This window comes from Convolutriloba macropyga, chromosome 1 (genome assembly GCF_964194025.1).
Source record: "Convolutriloba macropyga chromosome 1, txConMacr16.3, whole genome shotgun sequence".
NCBI lineage: Eukaryota > Metazoa > Xenacoelomorpha > Acoela > Convolutidae > Convolutriloba > Convolutriloba macropyga.
The window spans coordinates 77482064-77494934 of NC_134468.1; positions in this window are offsets into that span (position 1 = coordinate 77482064).

A 12871-nucleotide genomic window follows, 5' to 3' on the forward strand; every position below is an offset into this window, starting at 1 on the left:
CGAGCAACATCATTCATTCAGTCCTCAATTACAAGCCTATGAGATCTGTGAGCAATTTACGGCTACCTAAAGAACAAAAACAGCGAATTCAGGAAAAAAAATTGAGCGACAAAAGGGTCGAAGGCATTAAAAAAATGAACTTTTCACTAAACACTCTTCAATTTTAAATTAATTTTTCAGGAGCAATGGGAAAACCTTTTTTATCAATATAATTTCAAAAAATCAACAAATATAAACAAATACATTAGACGCACGAAAATTGCGGGAAAACACGTATTATCAACGCCATTAAATTCATTAGCCTTCAACGGAAGCCAGTATATACAATAAATGATGCCTCGAGGGGACAATAAGTTTTTTTGCCAATCGTATTTCATCAATAAGACCTTACAACAAGTTAATGACTATGAAAACAACAACAGAGAGAGGCAAAAACCACAAATTCAGTAGAAAAGTGCCTGAAGAAAATGTCGAAGCAACTCAAATCATAAGCTCTTCCCTGAAAACTTTATTTATGATCCGTTGAACTTCTTCCCTAAACCAATAGGGACTCTCAGCAGTAAGATGATGTGATAAGATTTCAAAAGGATCGAAAAACAAAATAAAGTACCCAAAAAAAATATGAATTCTCGTGGCATTGATGTTTTAAAACTAATAGGTAGAAGATAAAACCGCTAACCAGATTAATTTTGGCTATAGTAGAACGGAAATGGATTCTGTTAGAACCAACAATGACCAAGAGTATTCACGAAAAAAAATTAGGAATGGTTGAATTTCAAAAAAGTTTCGAAAAATTATTTTTAAACCCTTAACAGCCAGTAAACTCAATCTTTCATCGGAGCTCAATGACGATGCTCAGATATAACCCATAGGGAGGAAAATGATGTCTGTCATGCATAGATAGTTAAAAAGACATCACAATAAGTCTTATGACAGAAAACAATAACAAAAACAGCAAAAACTAAAATTCAGTAGAAAAATGCGAGAAGAAAGTGTCGAAGACAATTAAACCATTAGCTATTCTCTGAAAACTTTCTCTGTGATCCACTGAACGTCCTCTCTAAGCCAATTGGATTACAATAATCTTTGGATAATGTGATAAAGAGTTCAAAAGTGACCAATAATTCAAAAAATCCAAAAAAAAAATTTAAAAAAATTGAAATCTTTGTCATTGAAGTCATATAACCAATAGCTAGAAGATAAAACAGCTAAACAGAATATTTTTAGTCGCAGTAAAAAGCAAGTGGGTCCAGTCAATACTGAAACTCACTAACAGTTCAAGAAAAATTTAGGAATTGTTATTGTTCAAATAAAATTTTCGAAAAATGATTTTTATTTTAACAGACATTAAATTCAATAGCTTTCAACGGAAGTCAATAAAAACGCTCAAAGATGCCCCGGTGGCAGTACATTTATGTTTGTCATGCATAGGTATTCATTATGAGATCACAGTAAGTATAATGACTATTAAAACAACAAAAAAAAACAGGAGAAAACCAAAAAATCAGTAGAAAAGTGCAAGAAGAACGTGTCGAAGCCATTTAAACCATAAATTTTTGTTTAAAATTTTTATTGGTCATCCACAGAACATCGTTTTTAAGCTAATGGGAACTGTCAATATTTGGATAATGTGATAAGATTTCAAAAGTAACCAATAATACGTAAAAATCCAAAAAAAATTTTAAAAAATTGAAATTTTTTGTCATTGAAGTCATATAACCAATAGATAGAAGATAAAACCGCTAACCAGTTTAATTTTGGTTGCAGTAGGAAGGAAGAGGGTGCTCTCACCCCTGGACTGACTTACAATTCACTATAATAAGATTATGATTCTTTAATATTCAAAAAAAAATTCGAAAAATTATTTTTTAAGTCTTAACAGCCATTAGCCGCCCCCTCAATGAAATAGACATGTTCACTTAATGCTCATTATGGAACATATTGCACTGTTAGTCAATGAATCCCTACCATAGGACTCCAAAAAAAATAGTAAAACTTCAAAAAGAAATTCAAAATTTCATTCAAAATTACGAAAACTCAGAATCGAAGCCAAAAAAAAACATGAGCAATTCCTTGAAAACGACGTTTTTTGTTCATTGCGCTTCATTCGACTATAAAGGAGTTTTTTCATTAATAGAACGTCGATATAAAATGTGACTTGTCTCTAGGTGACTTAAAAAAGCAAAAAAGAGAAAAGTTTTATTAAAAAAAGGGCTCTCAATTAGAGTTCGATTTTTTTTTGATAGTGAACTTCCCTATGAGACCAGAACTAGTCTTTCTATCGCCTTGCATTCAACTTTTACGAACTCAAAATTTATTCTTTTTATAGAAATTTGAATTAATGTTTTCGTAAAAAAGATCTTAGTTTGAAGAAAATTGTACTAAAAGTGAACAATCATGCTAAAGATCCCATTGTTCACACAAAACTTCAATCCTCGATAACTCCTCGAAAAAAACGAAATTCAAAAAAATCTTTTTACTTTTGAATTCTACGCTGGACCAGCTTTTTAATGATACCACTCACATTTCTCTACGACGAATATATCGATCGGCCAAAATTCACTGAACAAAAAAAAAAAAAACCCATTTGAGTATATAGTTCCTTCCCCCACAAGTGGGGTCGGAACAAATATATTGCTTGTTTCGTTATCCCCTCCTGTACGTGGGGAATAAAACATGTAAGCCTCTAATGCCAAGAAATTGCACAATAGGGATCATAATTTAATGGAGGTAAAACAATAAATTCCTATACCTTTTCCCCGTAGTGAAATAGGATTAGCTACTACTGATATTATCACGTCTTTATACTGATATTTTTGAATTTTAATGCATTATCCTCGACTGAAGTTATGCGAGCACCGCTTGCATGCTCTTGCACATGCTTTTCAATGCGAAGTTTCTTTTCATCCTAAGAGAAACCTCAAGTTGACCTCATTGAGCTAAAAATTCTTTCTTAAAAATATTCATTTGTAGCTTTCTCTTGTCTTAGTACAGCCTCTCAAAATCTCGATATAGATTGATCCATAATCTATTATTCTGTTATAGTTTTTCTGCTTTTTTAATAGCCGATTGACTAGTCATTTTTTAAAAGAAATACTGAAATAGAAGGAAATGCCTTCCGTATGTTTAATCTAATGTAGCTCATAAATTGATTGACCTTTTTAATTGCTCTCAAACGAAATTTAAAGCAATTATATTAGATTATATTAGTTCTGTTGATCTTTTTTAATGCAATTTTTCGCTCGACCGAGTTTTCTCCGACTCATTAGACGTTTTGACCCCAAAAACGGGATAAACAGGTAGCGCCCGGCGGGGATTAAGTTCTCTTAGAGCCTTTCAGCTCACTAGTCTCCAAGTATGCGATTCACAGAAACTGTTTTGGAGACTTATACTTATGGTGTGAAGGGCGGTTCTCAGAGGTTGCCACCCCCCCCCCCCCCCTCTTGCCGCCGCCCCCCTCTCATCAGCCTCCTCCCCCCCGCGCTGCGCTCACCTCACGCCCCTTCAATTAAGCTAAAGCTAGCCTCACTAAACCGTGCCTAGCTACTGATGGAGGAAGCCAGCTGCTCGCCGGTCGCTTGAGAGCAATTCGCCCGATGTTAGTCGGTTATGTTTGTAAAGTTTTCCCAATATTATTCATCTGAAATTTTCAAAGAATGGTGATGATTAAGGACAGAAAATTTTAATTATTCAAAAAATCAAAGCATTTTTTATCAATATAAATTGAGAGGTATAAGCTTCATTTAAGCTTTAATATAGGCTTCATATTTTTCGATATTCTTGTAAAGAGTCGTTACTCAACAAATACATTGAACTTTTTATACAGCGTTTGGATATTCGAATCTAATCAAAATAGGAAAATAGGTTTGCATTCAATCTAATCTCCATTTTGTGTCAAAATAGGAATAACTAAACTTTGAACTGAAAGATTGGAATACTTTTTAAAAAGGGGCAGCTTTAATTAATTCCCATAAAGCACTTAATTTAACTTAATTTTGAGGTAGAGAAAATTATTTCTTTTTACAGCTGCCATCAAAATAACTTCTTCCTAGAGCCATTAGTTTAGCCTACACTGTTCTCGTCCAATTTTTGGATTACTAATTTAACTTCCAATTTTTTGGGAATGATAAAAAAAAATAATTAATTCTTAAATTTTTTGAACTACCTAAATTTGAATTTGATTAACAGTTTACGATATGACAGAAATCTCATTTTACCTGTACGAGGATTTCTTAGCGCAAATATTTTTAATAGTGAGTATAGTGAAACTGGTCCCAGGAAGCTTGACAGCGTAACATAAAAACCACTGGCAATAGACAGTATTCGCAAAGGTTGTTTCTTTTTAAATTTTTTGATAATTAATTGAATGTTGAAAATATTGATTTCTTCTTGAAAATACTTGATACTAGTTTTTATTGAAGCAAAGATATGAGGATTGGTGTCGACGGGTATTGGGATTGGTGTCGATGGGAGGTATGGGGATTGTTGAAGATGGAGTTTTGTTGAGATGTTTTGACTTATCTAGGATTACCTCGGGAGCAAGCAATTTCTGACCGAATCTATCCTCAACGACTTTGTGACAAGAAAACCGCACGTGAAGAAATCTTTAGATTCAAATAATGAACAGAATTGAATAGCAGTGGCGGGAATAATTCTGCGTTTCCTAAGATGCAGTTTTTTTAAAGAGGGAGAAAAGTTGAATTTATTTGCGCTGAGATGGAGAGTTTTTTATCTGCAGAGTTTAAGAATTTTTTTGTTTAACCTAATCTGCATTCTTTTCAGCAAAACTATTACACTATGCTAGAGTATCAATTTCAAGGGTGTTTTAGTGAAGTTTTTAAATTTGCGTTTTTTCTTCATTTTCAATAACTGGAGATTTTACGCCTTTCATTGGTTTTTAATTTCCCTCGTACGAAGCTTGAAGCAATTATTGTACACGTGTTGATCTTTTTTTCAAAATTTGTGTCTGCCAATTTTAACGAGTTTTTCCGGAACATTCTTTGACTTCTCAAGTGATTTTTTCACGCTGCACTTCATTTTGGAGTGATCTCAATTGCTCTCATTGTTTGTTGCTAATGTGAAAGCGATTGGGCGGCTGAGTTTGCTCGCCGTTGTAGGTTAGTAGGTAAGATGTCAGGCTGCTATCCTGGAGGTCTCGGGTTCGAACCCCTATGCGGTCGGAGATTTTGAACCCATAAAGAATGTCTAAGCTAAATTACCCCCCCCCCCCCCGCTGTCGTCCGAGAGCAGTTTATCCGACATTAGTCGGTTTGTGTTTCGCCAATGTTTTGTATCAAATGTAATTTGTATGAACGGAATTGTGTGACGTGCATTTAGTTAGCTAGTTTTCTGATACTGTTACATTTTCTGTTGTTAATTTACTTCAAAAAATAATCGAGACTTGGAGAGTTGAATAGTTTTTATTAAATATCCTCTAGCTTTCCTTAGTTATCGAATTTGTTTGCGTTTGTCCCAATTTTTCACCCCAAATCGTTGAAGACACAAAAACCGCTGACTATTGGTACTCTTAACATCAAATGCAATTTATTGGCCTCCAATTTTGGACGGGAAAACCTAATTGTGGACCTGGTATTTCAAATTCTTATCAGATTTCGAAATCAGTTTTGAAACCATAGATTCCCTGCACTAGTGGGTCTTGTGTCTCTTTGAACTTTAGAAAATACGAATAGTGGTAACTTGGAAGATGCCCAATATAAAATTGATTAAATGATCAGTTTTCACATTTGTTGATTTATGATTGAATTTGCAACATTGAGTTTGCGTTGATTGAGTCTGTGTTCAACATTTGAACGAAGAAAGATGTAAATAAGTTATGATTTTATTTAAATTTTTTAAACCTGAAATATGGATGCATATCGATCGAATGTATAAATTTTGACCAAAACAAGAGTGGCCCATTGCATTAAGAAGATATTCAATTCGATTAGTTTTTTCCAGAATGTTTGACTAGATAAGTTGATCCTGCAGAAATAATTCGAGTCAGATATCCGCAAACCTTTTGACGCATATTTGTTCACAGGGATGAATGGAGTGTCTTACTTGCTGTAACTGTTTTTGCTATCCTCGTGAAAAGTTGTCTTATATTTCCAAACGCAATAATAATGATGCAGACTCCAAGGAAAACTTAAACGATCATTGATATTCGTTGGTTTCAAATTTCGAAACTTAGTGTACATGAAATAATTTTCAAGATCATTTCAGTTGTTTGTTTTGTGATGTCTGCGGTTACGAGGAAGTCAATTGTTGTCGCCCAGAGAATTCCTCCGAATGCTTTGAAAACACTCACGAGCTACAAGGGATTCGACGTCGAAGTCTGGAACGATGACAATCCAATGCCGGATGATGAAATGAGCAAACGCTTGACAAGTGCCAGTGGAATTTTTGTGACCCTGGAGTCTAAAATCAAGGGGTCAGTGATTCATAATTCTCTTTGGGTAGCAAAATAAGGGAACCAATAATCTTTATTCGATGGTGCTACCGTTCGATGGGCCCTCTGGCCCCGCTTATCCGGGGACCGCATGTCACGCACCATGGCGTAGATGCAGAAAGGTCGCCGGACCACAAGCAAGTTGTGGATAATCAGTCTTACTACTAATATATCTATTTTATTATACCAATGCAACTAAGGAACCAGCTAAAAACGGTGATAAGCACCGATATCCCGCCAAAATTACCCGCGAATTTGCAGCTCTGAGCGACAGCTACAACAAGAAAGATTATTCACAATCTCTTTAATCCGGAATAATTGTATTGAAATAGCTGCATTGACTCAATCAATTCTTTATTTCTGACGGGCAAAGTTGGTACCGTTGTTGGGAAGACGTAAAACGCAAAGTGACTCAATCCTTGTGTATCTCGCACCTTCTGCTGCTAATTTTGCAGTTTGTCTCATGTTTCCAGGCTTTTTGAATAAGGACCGTATATGTCTTGCCTTTATTGTATTTTTTCCTCAAGACTTTTGGATGTCAGAACAACGTTCAAAGTTAGCAGAAGTGGACATGTAACATTTTTGCTGAGTGATGACCTAAATGCTCTGCTGTTACTCTCATAAGCGCCGCTACATTTAACCTTTTGAGCTGTTTCATGTGATTTATTTCTTTCAAACAATGATTACCGATTATTTTAGTCCGATTCATATTTTAAAGCAATAACTCTTCTTAACCGTCTTCTGTCCGATCACACTTGACTTTTGTTTTCGTCTGGTCTAAGTTGCCCTCGTTCAGAACGAAAGTAGCTGAACTCAATTGCTCGTGCTGATTTGAGGAAGGCTCATGCTCAAAAATTTTATATCAAATTTTATCTAAAAATAACTTATTCTAAAGTTTGATGCCCCTAAATATTGCCTAGCTTGAAAGGCTACTATCATCCCCCTCCGTTTCTCGTGGCGGGTTTATCCCGAAATAAGCGAGTTATTAAATGTCTCGTAATCTGCTGAACAGGCTATCAACCAGCCGCGCGCCTTTTTTGGCCTCTCGAAGACGAGTATTGGAGGGCTTTCTGACGAAGAATTTGGTGTGAGTATGAAATCGGAAAAACATAACTTGTAGCATGTTTGGTGGCTTTTGCTCTACATTATTTCAGTTTTACTCCAATTTTTTTAGAACTATTTACTGTTAGAATAAAACTAAGATAGTTTCGATAGCATTCTGAAATTTTTAAAATAAGGAAATAAGTTGTCTGCTTTTTGAGGTTTTTTAGGCTACGTTAGCAGCTTATGGCCCGTTCTTTATAACAGTGAAGCTATAAGGTCAGCTAGCTATGTGAAGGTTCTCCTGGTTTTTTGACTGGCAATTTGACTTCTATTCTCGGTTGTTTTATCCGGATGGTCCTGGATCCTGATAATCTTATCTAATGGCTTCAATAGGGCACTCATGTGTCAATAGTGCAGTGTTTTGTTTTTTTTTTAATTCGTCAAAGTGCAATTAGTGGTTAATATGACTTTGACGCTGTTTGTTTTAATAAAATATCAGCGGGTTTTGCGAGTTTTATTTATTGTCGACGTTTCTTGTTGTCCTCTGTTTTGGTGTTAATGTTGACTGGTCGCATTCGCTCTTTAATGAGATGTTTTTTGCGACCGTAGGACGAGGGACGTATTTGTGCGCTAGGTAATGCTTTTATGATTTTCGAGTTCAACTGAACGCTACTAAATTTTGGTTTTTTTGGTCTGTTGTGTTGATAATTGAATTTATATGAACATTACAGCCATTTTGTGCTGCTGAATTAGCATTAGTGGCCCAGAAGGTTGAAATAATGGAAAACTATGAGCAACGTTATTTTTACTGTTGCTTGAATATTTTGGTTGATTTTGAATGAGTACGTTGATCAATTGCTTTCGGAAAAAGTTTGAAACCATTTTTGTAAACGTGTGACGTGTGTCTATTCTATGATCTGAAAGCCCGTGATAAACATGCTGACCTCTTTCTACCATACGTCCCACCGCTGGAATAATTCGTGAGCAGTTTTAATTCGAGAGTTTCTCGGGGTAAAAATCTAAAACATTTATCGCTATTTTCCAGGAGTTTCAAACTTGCTAACGTGTTCTTGCTTCTTGTTGATTTTTATGTATGATTTCCGTAAATCGCCAAGTGAATCAATCCATTGAGGGATTTCTTGAGGATCTAGCACCTTGTGAGCTATTTTTGCAGTTTTCTCATGTGTCCAGGCTTTTCAATAAGGACCTTATGTCTTGCCTTTATCGTGTTTTTTTCTCACAACCAATTTATTTCAGAACAACATTAAAAGTTAGCAGAAGTAGACATGTAATTTATTTCTTGATTGATGATGCAAATCGTCTGCTGTTACTCTCATAGGCGCTGCTACATCTGATTTTTTGAGCTGGCTAATGATTTGTTTCTCTCAAACAATAATTACGGATTGTTTTAGTCCGATTGATATTCTAAAGCAATAACTCTAATAACCATTTTCCTTATGATCAGACTTGGCTCATGGTTTTGTCTGGTGTAAATTGCCTTCGTTAAGAATTAAAGTAGCTGAATTGAAAAATTACTCGTGCTCATTTGAGGAAGGCTGATGCTCAGAAATGTTATATTAAAGTTTATCTACAATCAACTTAATTCTGAAATTTTATGCCCCTAGTTTTTGCTCGGCTCTTCCGAAATAAGTTAGTTTTGAATTGCCTCGTAATCTGCTGAACGGGCTATCATCCAGCCGCGCGCCTTTTTTCGCCTCTCGAAGACGAGTATTGCAGGGCTTTCTGACGAAGAATTTGGTGTGAGTATGAAATCGGAAAAACATAACTTGTAGCATGTTTGGTGGCTTTTTGCTCTACATTATTTCAGTTTTACTCCAATTTTTTTAGAACTATTTACTGTTAGAATAAAACTAAGATAGTTTCGATAGCATTCTGAAATTTTTAAAATAAGGAAATAAGTTGTCTGCTTTTTGAGGTTTTTTAGGCTACGTTAGCAGCTTATGGCCCGTTCTTTATAACAGTGAAGCTATAAGGTCAGCTAGCTATGTGAAGGTTCTCCTGGTTTTTTGACTGGCAATTTGACTTCTATTCTCGGTTGTTTTATCCGGATGGTCCTGGATCCTGATAATCTTATCTAATGGCTTCAATAGGGCACTCATGTGTCAATAGTGCAGTGTTTTGTTTTTTTTTAATTCGTGAAAGTGCAATTAGTGGTTAATATGACTTTGACGCTGTTTGTTTTAATAAAATATCAGCGGGTTTTGCGAGTTTTATTTATTGTCGACGTTTCTTGTTGTCCTCTGTTTTGGTGTTAATGTTGACTGGTCGCATTCGCTCTTTAATGAGATGTTTTTTGCGACCGTAGGACGAGGGGCGTATTTGTGCGCTAGGTAATGCTTTTATGATTTTCGAGTTCAAATGAACGCTACTAAATTTCGTTTTTTTTTGTCTCAGTTGTGTTGATAATTGAATTTATGCGACATTATATGAACATTACAGCCCTTTTGTGCTGCTGAATTAGCCTTAGTGGTCCAGAAGGTTGAAACAACGGAAAACTATGAGCAACGTTATTTTTACTTTTGCTTGAATATTCTGGTTGATTTTGAATGAGTACGTTGATCAATTGCTTTCGGAAAAAGTTTGAAACCGTTTTTGTAAACGTGTGACGTGTGTCTATTCTGTGATCTGAAAGCCCGTGATAAACATGCTGACCTCTTTCTACCATACGTCCCACCGCTGGAATTATTCGTGAGCAATTTTAATTCGAGAGTTTCTCGGGGTAAAAATCTAAAATATTTGTCGCTATTTTCCAAGAGTTTCAAACTTGCTAACGTAATGTTCTTGCTTCTTGTTGATTTTCATGTATGATTTCCGTAAATCGCCAAGTGAATAAATCCAGTAAGGGATTTCTTGAGGATCTAGCACCTTGTGAGTTATTTTTGCAGTTTTCTCATGTTTCCAGGCTTTTTCAATAAAAACCGTATGTCTTGCCTTTATTGTGTTTTTTTTCTCACGACCAATTTATTTCAGAACGAAGTTCAAAGTTAGCAGAAGTAGACATGTAACTTTTTTCTTGATTGATGACGTAAATCGTCTGCTGTTACTCTTATAGGCGCAGCTACATCTGATTTTTTGAGCTGGCTTCTGATTTATTTCTCTCAAACAATAATTACGGATTGTTTTTGTCCGATTGATATTCTAAGGCAATAACTCTTCTGACCATTTTTTCTTAGGATCACACTTGGTTATGGTTTTGTCTGGTGTATATTGCCCTCGTTAAGAATTAAAGTAGCTGAATTGAAAATTTGCTCGTGCTGATTTGAGGAAGGCTGATGCTCAGAAATTTTATATCAAATTTTATCTACAATCAACTTAATTCTAAAATTTTATGCCCCTAGTTTTTGCCCAGAGTAAAAAGGCTACTATCATCCCCTCAGTTTCTCGTGTCAGGTTTACTTTTTGGTGGCTTGCTCTTCCGAAATAAATTGGTTTTTAAATGCCTCGTATCTGCTGAACGGGCTATCAGCCAGCCGCCCGCCTATTTTGGCCTCTCGAAGAAGAGTATTGGAGGGCTTTCTGATGAGGAATTTTGTGTGAGTATGAAATCAGCGAGACATAAATTGTAGAATGTTTGCTGGCTTTTTTGCTCGACATTATTCCAATTTTTATTCCAATTTTACTGCAACTTTTTTAAAATCATTTACTGTTAGAATGAAACTAAGATTATTTCGATGTTACTCTTATATTTTTAAAACAACAAATGTGTTCTGTGCTTTTTGGCGTCTTTTCTGTGGGTTTTCAGGCTACGTTAGTTACTTGTGATGAAGAGTTTTGGTGTGAGTATGAAATAGGAAAGACAAAAGTTGTTGCATTTTTGGTTGCTTGTCTGCTCTACAATTTTTGATTTTAAAACCTTTTTTCTGTCGAAGTTCGCTTTAGAGGTTTCTCTAATGTAGCCTAGGTTAACAGTTTTTGGCCCATTGTTTATAGCTGAGAAGCTGTGAGCTGCGCCTTGCTATATGGCGGTGCTCTTAGTCTTTTAGAGTTTTTATTCGCGTGCGGCATTTCGACTTCTATTCTCAATGCTTTTATCCCGATGCTTCTGACTCCTGACAATCTTAACTAATGGTTTCTAAAGGTCATACATGTGTCTCAATAATGCATTGTTGTGTTTTTTGATTTCGTCAAAGTGAGATTCATTGTTATGACTTTTGTTTCATTAAAATATCAGTGTATTGTGCGCGTTTCATTCATTGTTGTCGACGTTTCTTGTTGTCCTGTGTCTTTTCTAGTGGTCGCATTTGCTCTTTAATGAGAAGGAGTCCTTTGTGACCGCAAGATATAGGACGTATTTGTGCGCCAGGTAATGTTTTTCATTTTTTGAGTTCAACTGAATTTACTAAATTTCTTTTTTCGAAGTCTGAGTTGTGTTAGTAGTTGAGTTTATGAGATAGTAGAGCAACATTATGGGCACTTTGTGCTACTGAAATTGGATTAGTGGCAAAATACCGAAGAAAGGAAAACTGAGCAACGTTATTTTGAAACCTTTTGATTGTTCTGGATATACATGCTTGAATATTTTGGTTGCTTTTAGCCTAATTGTTGATTATAATTAGTTTCAGAAAATGACAATTAATTCATCTTGTGTATCAAATCGAGACTTGGAGAGTTGAATAGTTTTTATTAAATATCCTCTAGCTTTCCTTAGTTATCGAATTTGTTTGCGTTTGTCCCAATTTTTCACCCCAAATCGTTGAAGACACAAAAACCGCTGACTATTGGTACTCTTAACATCAAATGCAATTTATTGGCCTCCAATTTTGGACGGGAAAACCTAATTGTGGACCTGGTATTTCAAATTCTTATCAGATTTCGAAATCAGTTTTGAAACCATAGATTCCCTGCACTAGTGGGTCTTGTGTCTCTTTGAACTTTAGAAAATACGAATAGTGGTAACTTGGAAGATGCCCAATATAAAATTGATTAAATGATCAGTTTTCACATTTGTTGATTTATGATTGAATTTGCAACATTGAGTTTGCGTTGATTGAGTCTGTGTTCAACATTTGAACGAAGAAAGATGTAAATAAGTTATGATTTTATTTAAATTTTTTAAACCTGAAATATGGATGCATATCGATCGAATGTATAAATTTTGACCAAAACAAGAGTGGCCCATTGCATTAAGAAGATATTCAATTCGATTAGTTTTTTCCAGAATGTTTGACTAGATAAGTTGATCCTGCAGAAATAATTCGAGTCAGATATCCGCAAACCTTTTGACGCATATTTGTTCACAGGGATGAATGGAGTGTCTTACTTGCTGTAACTGTTTTTGCTATCCTCGTGAAAAGTTGTCTTATATTTCCAAACGCAATAATAATGATGCAGACTCCAAGGAAAACTTAAACGATCATT